Source organism: Phodopus roborovskii, unplaced genomic scaffold, assembly GCF_943737965.1.
Source record: "Phodopus roborovskii unplaced genomic scaffold, PHOROB, whole genome shotgun sequence".
Taxonomy (NCBI): domain Eukaryota; kingdom Metazoa; phylum Chordata; class Mammalia; order Rodentia; family Cricetidae; genus Phodopus; species Phodopus roborovskii.
In genome coordinates this window covers 20,258,247-20,265,201 of record NW_026126558.1, presented here as the reverse complement: position 1 = coordinate 20,265,201, position 6,955 = coordinate 20,258,247, and the positions used below count along the sequence as shown (strand labels likewise).

Sequence of the window (6,955 nt, the reverse complement as noted above, 5' to 3'; positions counted from 1 at the left end):
TTCCTAGTCCCACAGTCCACACATGCATGTGCTCCACATGCATGCTCATATGCATGCATAGTACATATGTAAATACATGCAGGCACACAGAGAAATGCACCATCTATATAATATGCATGCAAGCATACACTAAAATGCATACATATATAAGCATGATATATACCCATACATATACAGAAACACATAAACACATGTATACAACCACACATTCTTATGTTTTGGGCCTATGAAGCTTAAAAAAATATGCACATCTGACATGGAGTAGAAAGGGATCCATCTTCCCTCTATAGATAACATATATATGTTATATAGTTATTACACACATAATATATAATAAGTTCATATAATAATATATATTACACATATTATTTTATGAACTTCTAGAACACCCTGTTTCTCAACCAGTCTAGATAGACAACTAAGGCATTTTAGAATTGCTAGTTGATGTGGAATCTTTTTCCAACTCAGAATAGCATATAAAAAATATCACCATAATTCAACACAGTAGGTATCTCCTCAACGCCATTGTGGGAATTTAATTGTCTAAGAACTGAAGTCAGTTGCAAGATTTAAGAGTGAAAACACAAACCCCGATTTATTACTTATTTCAAGAACATTATATCTAAATGAATAGACTTTCATTGAGACCCAAGTATTTATAAGGAAAACATGTAGTTACAGTGGTCTCACCTTTCTAACAAATGAGGTGGCATTAACGGGAAATATACATTCATTAAGATATCCTTTAAGCTTGGATAAAGCCCCCTTCCAAATGAGGAATGGTGAGTCTGTGCCAAAATCCTGGTCCACCCAGAGCCTCAGACCTCAGTAGGTGTCAACCTGGATCCTGGATTCACCATCCATCACTTGTAGACTTCTTGTTTTGATCCCTGTGTATACAGCTCAAAATTCATTTGAAGAGATCATGTCTGGGAACAGAGATTAAAGAGCCATGACTGAGGACCCCTTGTTAGCCAAGTCTTCTTCCTACAAGTACCTGGCCATGAGAAGAAAGCCAGACCATGGCAGTCTCCAAATGCTGGATAACAACAGGACTCAAAGGAATGCCAGCAGATCTTTCCAAAGCTGTTCAGCCATGCCCAGAGTTCTGAGAATCCTTGAAGATGCTGCTAGTGAATGCCCAAGCTCTCTTGATATGGCATGAAATACTTCTCTGATGCCTCTCCAATTTCTGTGGGTACCTTTAGTACTTGTCTTCCACTTGTGTGTTTAGATAGTCTCTTTAAGGAAATTAAGTGTGAGTTTCCAGGGACAGACTGACAGGTCCTCCTCTGCCGGTTGCATCAGTGACACTGTATTACCCATAGGGAACAGAATAGCCAAGAAAGCCTCTGTGAGTGTCCCATGCCAACAAAGATGGAAGAACCCATACCTTGTTTCATAGTCTTTCTTTCCATGAAGAGGAGCTTTCTACCACATAGGTAATCTTCCAGGGCCTCCAGCCATCAGCACTCTTCAGACTTGGTGCTTAAAGGGAGTCTGGGGATGTGGCTTGGTGAATGCAGCACCTGCTGTGCAAACATGAAGGCCTGAGTTCAAATCCCTGAGATCCTTTTTAAAATCCAGACATACCAAACATCTGTAGTCCAGCACTGGAGAAGCAGAGGGGAAGCTTGCTGGCCAGCCAGGGTACTCAAATCAATGAGCTCCAGATTTAGTGAGGGATCCTGTTTCAAAATATAAGGCAAAGAGACATTAAGGATATTTGATGTCAACCTTTGGCCTATACATGCATGTGCATGAATATACATACATACATACGTACGTACATACGTACATATATATGCACACACACGACTTTAGTTCAACTGACAATGAACACTTGGGCTCCCTGCAGCCTCTAGACTTCCGGGCTATGACTTCATTGACTGTTTTTCTGACTTCTTAGAGCATTTTATTGCTATTACTATTATTGATTCCGTAAGTCATTGCTGAGTAGCTGGGTGCTGGGGTAAATGAGGTTATTTTGTAAATCTAAAGTAAGCCACAAAGCAGGCTGGACAGATAAAAGCCCAAAGTGTTGGATGCTCCACTGAGGTACTTTTCCATATATTCAGTGTAATTTAATGGGAGCACTTCATAATTTAGCATCTGCCATCAGATGGGAAGATCAATTCCATCTACCAAAGAGAGGATTATAGGCAGGTTCAATGTAAGATGCAAATATGGTCGCTGAGTGAGCTTCATGTGTCAGCTGCACTTCACTTGAGTCTATTAGCCCGGGAGCTTAGAGACAGCAGATGTCCTGATGGACAGCAATTGCCTCTTCCACAGCCTGGGACACAGGTTCAAATACACACGCGTAGGATGAGGACAGTGATGGGTGAGTAGGACACAGCAATGGAGGCATGGGAAGACCTGCCTATTTTCTCCAAAAGATTGCTGTTGGCTCAATATGAGCTATTTCTAACAAAGTTTACCTCATATGTAATGAAGAAGGTAAAGGTTCTCTCTGACCCTATCTATCCACTTCCAAATCCTGATGTTTTGCTGTATAGCCCAACTCAGCTGAACAGAGGGAGGAAGACCAGTCTGAGCCATAGCATTGGCTCAACCTTGGTGGTTTTGCAGTCATCTGCAGCATTCAGCTTCCTTTGTTGGTCCTCACAGTGGCAGATTCATCTGTCATTGGTGAAGGCCTCAGACTCTGACCTCTGCTTTGCCCATAGAACTCACTATACCATCTCAGTTTTGCTGATACCACTGTTCTCCTACGTAGAACTTTTGACTGAATGCCATGTGATCTATCATCCCATGGTACCACCCACTTCTTCCAGCATCTTCTCCAGACTGTCCCATCTCCCTCCACAACCCATAGCTCTGAACTAATAGCAAAGCCTCAGGAACTGTGGAATTACCCTCTTTAAGCCTTTACTGCACCACATAAGACATGCTTGTTAGACATTAACCAGCCTCATCCAGCTGGTCTGTGACCACATGATCACTTCCAAGCTCTGGGTCTTATATATCCAGTGGTGTCTCTCTTTTTCAAAGGAATATCTTGCAAATTGCTACAGAGAGTGACAGAAATAAGTAGTCCCTTTCAAAAGAGCACTCCTAGGTCTAGACATGGCAGTGTGTTCTGTAATTCCAGCACTCTGAAGGCAGAAGCAGGAGGATATCCAGTTTGAAGCAAGCCTGACTACCTAGACAGACTCTATGTGATTTAAAAAAAAAAAAAAAAGGACAAGGAAAGGGGGTTGACAGGGAAAAGGAAGGAAAAGGGGAAGGGCATGCAGACCAGAGGTCGTCTATTGAACTCCAGAACAGGAAAGAAAAGGAGAAGTGAAGAGAAGGGAGGAGGGAAAGGGGAAGAGGGGGAGAGCATTAGTGAATTTCTGAGCAGCTGCTTGCTACATGAAATGTAAGAAAAGATGTGACTCAAAGAGCCTATGATTTACCTCAGAAGAAAACCTTGGAAGGCAAATATTTACACTCTTTCTTACATATCAGGGCTCAGAAATTTTACTGAGGTCATCTTTGAACCCTTGATGCTGAGGGACAACAGTAGGTGGCTTCTTCCAGCTGCCAATGGAATGTGATCATCACCCAGGCTTTGTACCTCATCACAGCAAGCCAGTTTTTTATCTCTGAGAAAGGAACAAATATATACTAGCTGTCACCAACACCAGACAATTTTTAGTTTAATGAGGAGTAAGGCTTCTAAGAAAGCCAATTTGGGCTTGGAGATGTGGCTCAGTAGGTAAGAGCATTTGCTATACAAGCATGAGGTCATGAGTTGAGATCCCCAGTATAAAAAGCCAGGTGTGGCTGCATGAGCCTGTAAGCCCACTGCTAGAGTGATACAGACACAGGAGGACCCATGGGGCTTGCTAGCCACCAGCCTCGCTAGAAAACACGGAGCACTTCATTCGGTGAGAGACCTTGTCTCAAGGCAGTAAGACAGAGAGCAGGATAGGACCCCCAATATCCTCCTCTGGGCCCTGCACACAGACACCAGCACACACACCTGCACACCTGCATGTGTATACCTGTGTACACTACACACCAAAAATATAGCAGAAGATTTATAGAAATTAAATAACAAACTTCAAGGTCAGGGTTTTTCTATGAGCCAAGTCATCATAGTCTATTTGGGGGGGAAAAAAGAGCTCATTTTTGTCAGTATGCTTGGGTGGTGTAGTCATCCTCATTTATCATAGATCCTATATCGGTGAATTTGCACACCCACTGAAATTCTGCTGTGACTCCAAAATCAAAATGTATGGCACTTACATGGTTATTCCCTGACATGGGGAAGAGAAGTGACAAGTCCCCAGCCAAGCAAGGTGACTCCCTCTGATTGATTCATTTCTCATTCTATAAACAAGGCTCTTTCCCTGGGGCTCCATTTTTCACATTGTATATTTGGGTTGGTGACATCACTGCTAAGGTGATGTCACTGTTAAGGTGCCCCCTAACATAGTCAGGTACTCGCTAGCATGCTCAAGAAAACACCTTGCAAAAGCCTCACTCAGGCCTGAGCCATGGTGCTGGTGGCTGAGTTTGTTGTTCATGAAGTAACAGTCATGTCTGGTAAGGCATCCTTGGATACACATATTTCACAAAAGTACAGTGACCAGAGGGTTGCAGAACCCTAACCCCTATTTGCCTGACTAAACAAGAGCAATTTTTTATTCCCTAATTCAGTGTCAGCAGTGACTTCATAGAACAAAGCAACAGCAAATAATAAGAATCGATGAATTTAGGAAGGTGTGGTACCGATGATGTCATGCATGCTGTTTTCTCTTTTAATTATTTAATAGTTTTGAAATTTCATAAATGATATAATGCATCTTGATTGTATCCACTCCTTCCTACCCCCACAACTCCACTCATGCCTTCCCATCATCTTCTCAAATCCATACGCTTTTCTAGTATGTGTCTCTCCTACTGGGTCCAGTTAATATTGCCCCTGTACACATGGGAGTGGTGCTGGCCACTGGTGTATGGGCAACCTATTGCAGGGGCTGGTCCCTGGAGCCCTGAAGAACACTGACTCTCCCTTGCTTAGCAGCCATAGATGGCCCATAGCTCTTCATATAGAGATGTGGCCTTGTGAGCCCTTTGCCCATCCCTCATGCCATTTTCTGCTTCATGGAAGATGACATCTTCAGAGACATTTCAGTCTTCATGTTAACATGGGCAGACCTCCTCACCGTTCAGATCTACTCAGTACTGAGCGCCACCCCCACACCTTACATCTGCTCTGGGAGACAGGCAAAGAAGCAGTCTCTGACCTCAGGCACTGGTACCCTTGTTGATATGACCAGACTTAAGGCGATAAAAGGAAAGTGAAAACATAAATAGTAGGGTGAACCAGCTCCCTGAGGCATGGCTGAAGGGAAGTGGGCAGTTTTCCAATGGTGACCTTGAACTGTTAATTTCTTGTTTCCTCCCAGGAACTCTGCAAAGAAAGTTCGCCTGTAGCCAGGGTTTCTAATTAACTCTAAAGTTCCTACCACATCAACTAACACCTGTGGACCACCCTCAAGCTTGTCTCTCTCCTGACTAGAGTCAAAAATCTGATGTAGGTGAAAACTGCACCATAGGAAATCCCTCTTTGTCTATAGGAAATGATGGACATGTTTCCCTCAGCCTGGTTGCATTGGAGACCTTGAAACCCTACAGCTGAAGAAACAGGGGTTATGGCATTCAAAATAGGAATAGTAATTCTGTTTTATGAAGCTCCTAATTTATACCAAGGTGTTGGGAACACAAGGATAAATGTGAAGTCTCTGCTTCTATGCGTCTCATGCTCTAACAGGAAAACTCGGTCATTGTAAACATGGGACAAATGCTACCAATAAGGGTAGTACAGATGGAGCTCATGGTCATGCACAATCCAGGAGGCCTGGAGGAGGAGCATGTGCTTGTTGATGGAATGGAGTATCGAAGGTGGAGGATTCTGGCACATGAAGTTCGTAGGGGGTGGTGACCATTCCCTCCTGAGTGGTAGAGGTTAGCATCCTAATATAAAGAAGAAAAGACATGACAGAGTTAAGGAGCATAGAGTGCAAAATAGGGGACATAGAAGAGAGAAGGCAAGTGGGATGTGATGCCTGGATCCTAAGTAACCTTGAAAGCCAAGTAGGAAGAAGCAGTCCTCTGAAGGATGCCACAGAGGCCATCAAAACCATCACCTCTGCGCTCCCTGTGGTGGCTCAATTAAAGTGGTACAGAGAATGCATCATGGGCCAGGGACATCTGAGGATGAAGAGAGCAGTCTAGCTCTTGGGGAAACCACTAAGGAAATAAACCAAGAAAAGAGAAATGAGAATACAGCAAAAGGCCTCCTGGAGAGGAAAGCGGTAGCCAGCTGCCTGGGGTTACCTTACATTGAGCAAAGCAAACTGTATATGCCTGAGAACAGAAGGATGCAGGCCTGTTCCAGGGCAGTCATATCTAAGAGAGTAAAAAAGATGATGTGCCCAGAAGTGAAGCAAGAAGTAAAATAATGGCAGATATGGCAGAGGAGGGAGGTATTGTAGAGGAGGGAGAGGTAGACGGAATCCCACGATAGTGGGAAGGGAAGCAAGGTATAATTGGCCATGAATGGTAGGAGGTATGTTGATGAGGAAGTGGACAGAAGTGAAGAGGTCAGCAATAGGCAGGGATCTGTATCCCAGCACTGAGGACGGCCCACCTGGGCTACAGAAAGCCAACCTGGGTAACTTAGCAAGACCTTGTCTCAAAATAAAGTGTAAAGGGGCTGGCAGGATGACACGGTAGATAATGATGCTTGCCTGCAAGCCTGACCACCTGGGTTCAATCCCTGGAACCCACATGGTGGGAGAAAGAACCAACTCCTGTAGGCTCTCGTTTGACACACCCTCGATTGCACCTTGACATACATGTGCACACACAGAATAAACAAATGTAAAATCTCTTTAAGTAAATCAAATATAAAAAGAGGTCTGCAGGGCAACCTCGG

The 6,955-nt window shown here is 43.8% G+C and overlaps 1 non-coding gene across 1 annotated transcript; it reads right to left on the bottom strand.

The window, feature by feature from the left end:
• Positions 1-457: 457 nt before the first annotated feature.
• LOC127234793 (small nucleolar RNA U54) lies at positions 458-525 on the bottom strand. Its single transcript, XR_007835613.1, has one exon. It is a non-coding gene; the product is annotated as a small nucleolar RNA U54 (small nucleolar RNA).
• Between the last annotated feature and the right edge of the window lie 6,430 nt (positions 526-6,955).